This window comes from Piliocolobus tephrosceles, unplaced genomic scaffold, assembly GCF_002776525.5.
Source record: "Piliocolobus tephrosceles isolate RC106 unplaced genomic scaffold, ASM277652v3 unscaffolded_25281, whole genome shotgun sequence".
Taxonomy (NCBI): domain Eukaryota; kingdom Metazoa; phylum Chordata; class Mammalia; order Primates; family Cercopithecidae; genus Piliocolobus; species Piliocolobus tephrosceles.
This window is the reverse complement of record NW_022307956.1, coordinates 7,593-11,721: the sequence shown is the minus strand read 5'-3', so window position 1 is coordinate 11,721 and position 4,129 is coordinate 7,593. Positions and strand designations below refer to the sequence as shown.

Below are 4,129 nucleotides of genomic sequence, written 5' to 3'. Positions count from 1 at the left end.
AATTAGCCAGCGACGTGGCATGAGCCTGTAATCCTAGCTACTTAGGAGGCTGGTGCAGGAGAATCGCTTGAACCTGGGGTGCAGACGTTGCAGTGAGCCAAGATCCCACCACTACACTCTAGCCTGGGTGACAGAGTGAGACTCCATCTCAAAAAAATAAAATTTAAAAAGACCAGCCTAGTCAACATAGTGAGACCCCGTTCTCTATGAAAAAATAAAAGAGAGAGAGTAGTGGTGTCTGTTACATCAAAAAAAAAAAAAAAGTAATTAAAAAGCAGCTGGACACGGTGGCTCCCGCCTGTAATCCCAACACTTTGGGAGGCTGAGGAAGGTGGCCTGAGATCAGGAGTTAGAGACCAGCCTGGGGAACACGGCAAAACCCTGTCTCTATTTAAAAAAATACAAAAATTAGCTGGGTGCAGCGGCTTACACCTGTAATCCCAGCACTTTGGGAGGCCGAGGCAGACAGATCATTTGAGGTCAGGAGTTCGAGACTAGCCTGGCCGACATGGCGAAACCCTGTCTCTACTAAAAATACAAAAATTTACTGGGCGTAGTGGCAGGTGTCTGTAATCCCAGCTACTTGAGAGGCTGAGACAGGAGAATTGCTTGAACCTGGGAGGTGGAGGTTACAGTGAGCCAAGATTGCACCATTGCACTCCAGCCTGCACAACAGAGCAAGACTCAGTCTCAAAATGTGAAAAAAAAAAAAAAAAAAACCAAAAAAAATTGTGGTGGCTGGCATCTGTGATCTCAGCCACTCAGGGGGCTGGGGTGAGAGGATCACATGACCCCAGGAAGCAGTGGCTGCAGTGAGCCAAGATTGCACCATTACACTACAGCCTGGGCAACAAAGTGAGAACCTGTCTCCAAAAAAAAAAAAAAAAAAAGAAAGAGAGAAAAAGAAGAAAAGAAGAAGATTCCTTCTCCAATGATAGGGTGGAATGGCACAGGGCGTGTATCTTACTATGAGCCCATGCACTGCCAGATCTCCATCTTGCCGCTGATGGCGCGATGAATGGTACATGCCAGCACTGACTGGTTTGGACCAATTGCTAGATCTCCTTTGTAAATACCCAACATCCTGCTCTTCTTTGAACTGGGTTACCTTGGTGACTGTACCTATGGTGTGTCCTGAAGGCAGTAACCTTTCACCAATGTCCACCCAGGGCACTCTTGAGGAGAATCTGGGTGGTCTGGAGATGGAAGTTTGGAGAGGATTAAGGAGGGTTGCTGCAGAAGGCAAGGGCAGGTGTGAGGCCACTTTAACAAGATGGAGTTCTGACAAGGAATTCGACCCCCAAAGACAGAGAGAGGAATGTCCTAGGAGTCAGAGGGGACCTGACTTCCCATTCTCACTGACACCTGACACCCAGGGAGCTATTGCTTTTCTTTTTTCTTTCTTTTGAGATAGGGTCTTGCTTTGTCACCCAGGCTGGAATGCAGTGGTGTAATCTTGGCTCACTGCAACCTCTGCCTCCCGGGTTCAAGCAATTTTCCCGCCTCAGCTTCCTGAGTAGCTGGGATTACAGGCATGCACCAACATGCCTGGCTGCATAGTTGCCCATAGCCTAGGCAACAAAAAAACAAAAAAATAAACTGTTTGCCCTTTTATTTCAGTGTTTAATTTATGGAAAACTAGAAAATACCCCTTTAAATTTAGTCAGCATGTTCCCACACAGAAGTTTTTTTTGCAAGATTAATTTTTACAAACCTTCCACAACTTGTTCAAACCGTGAGCTTATTCTTATCTAATTTAAAACTCACATAACCCTCTAAACTAGGCGAAAAGTTACATTCTCCTGCCTTTTAAAAATCTTTTACCAAAAACATGTTTCACTCTTCTCACACACTTTCCACGTAAAACTATTTTTTCAGTAGTTTCAATCACACGTTATAATGGTAATGAGCAACTTTTACTTTTGGTGGCTTAAATTTCCTTTCACAATCCTTTCACGACTTTCCCAGACCATCTACAACATGCTTTGACTTTCTGACTTGTCCTTAACATCCCCCTTTTGAACCAACCAGTTACTTTACTTTAGAACAACAGTTTACCATACAAGATGCTTTCTTATAGACCAAGGAGTCTAACATATACACAAGTCAGTGGCTTACATGAAAGCTGCCATGGTGCAATGAAGGTGAAGGTCAGCGTGCTATCCGGCTGAGGTGGGATCCTGTGGCCTCTTCATTCCACGGAGGGTGCACCAACTTACCTGCTGCGCTGGGTAGGCGGAGCACAAGCACCTGTGGTTTTTTTTAATTAAAAAAAAATCTCTTTTCTTTATAATATTTGCATAGATAGAGTGCATGGCTAATTCCACATGTTCCCAGGCCTTATCTAGAATCTAATGCTCCAAAGTAGGTAAACTGAACAATTTTCAAAAGCCTAAGAAGCAGTTGATGACCTTAAAGCATTGAACAAACCTAATATCTGACCTGCCTGATTTAGACTAAATGTCTTCATTTTCCCCAATTATCTTTAAAACTTTTTACTTCCCAAAGATTACTAAAGTTATGTGAACTAAAAGGCATTAGTTTTTATTGTTCTTTCAAAATATTTGATTTAGGTGTTTATTTATTTGAGATTACTGGCTTTAGGGTGGAGTCCTTGGACATTACTAGGGCCCAATATAATAAGTGGGCACAGAAGAAAGGCAAAAATTAAGGGTCCCGTTTTTATACCAGATCCCGAATCCCAAAAAGAACAGAGCCTTAGACTTCTGAAGGGGAATCTATTGATTTCAAATTCCTGTGGTTCCATGAGGAAAACAGGTTTTTTTCCAAAATGGCATCTCTGGTGCCTCCTGTTTTTCCCAAGGAGTCCCAGGCTGTTAGAATTTGAACATACATATTGCCGGGCACGGTAGCTCACACCTGTAATCCCAGCACTTTGGGAGGCTGAGGCGGGTGGATCAGGTCAGGAGTTCAAGACCAGCCTGGCCAACATGGTGAGACCCTGTCTCTACTAAAAATACAAAAATTAGCTGGGCGTGGTGGCAGGTGCCTGTAATCCCAACAACTCGGGAGGCTGAGACAGGAGAATCACTTGAACCCAGGAAGTGGAGGTTGCAGCGAGCCAAGATCGTGCCACTGCACTCCAGCCTGGGTGACAAGAGTGAAACTCCGTCTCAAAAAAAAAAAAAAAAAAAGAATTTGAATATATACACACACACATATATAGTATATGTAATATATATTTTTATATTTATATATATATTTTTTAATGAAAACCACAATTTCGTTATTGGGTGCCACCCGTTTTTGCTTAGATTCACACGATTTCCTTAGTGCTAGTTTGCAGATACAGAAATGATCTTGCCAGGCTGCACAAAATATGGCATGCTTCATGAATTTGCATGTCATCCCTGTGCAGGGGCCATGCTTATCTTCTCTGTATCGTTCCAATTTTAGTATATGTGCCGCTGAAGCGAGCACTACGTTTTTATTTTATTTTTTATCTTTAATTTAATTTAATTTTATTATTATTATTATTATTATTATTATTATTACTATTTGAGACAGAGTCTTGCTCTGTCACCCAGGTCGGAGTGCAGTGGCGTAATCTGGGCTCACTGCAAGCTCCGCCTCCTAGGTTCAAGCAATTTTCCTGCCTTCCTGAATAGCTGGGATTACAGGCGTGTGCCAACATGTCCGGCTAATTTTTTTTTTAAAGTAGAGACAGAGTTTGCTATGCTGCCCAGGCTTGTCTTGAATTCCTGACCTCAAGTGAGGCCTGCCTCAGCCTCCCCAAGTGCTGGGATTATAGGCATGAGCCACGACACCCAGCCAAATATCCACTTTTAATGTACCTGAGTTTTAACTATAGCGTTTGTTTAAAAAAGTCCTTTTAAATCTTTTATTACCCAACCTTGGCTAGGCCAAAGAGCCAATATTTCTGTGTTCTATAATGGAGAAGGAAGAGAATCAACACATGGGAAAGGTCACACCAGAAAGTACTCGTTGAGTAAGCCGGGAATGGAACCCTGAACCTGGCCTTTGTGAAAAGAGAAAGCACGGCCACATGGTTAGGAGGTTAAGCTTCCAAGGACATAATTGACCAGTTTACTGGGCCGTCTTGAACAAGGGCTTATGCGGCCCTAGGCACGCATTTTATCCCAAGGTA

At 43.0% G+C, this 4,129-nt stretch overlaps 1 non-coding gene across 1 annotated transcript; it reads right to left on the bottom strand.

Moving 5' to 3' along the window:
- Positions 1-3,334: 3,334 nt before the first annotated feature.
- On the bottom strand, positions 3,335-3,441 carry LOC111530409. The gene has a single exon (XR_002727797.1). It is a non-coding gene; the product is annotated as a U6 spliceosomal RNA (small nuclear RNA).
- Positions 3,442-4,129: the final 688 nt, after the last annotated feature.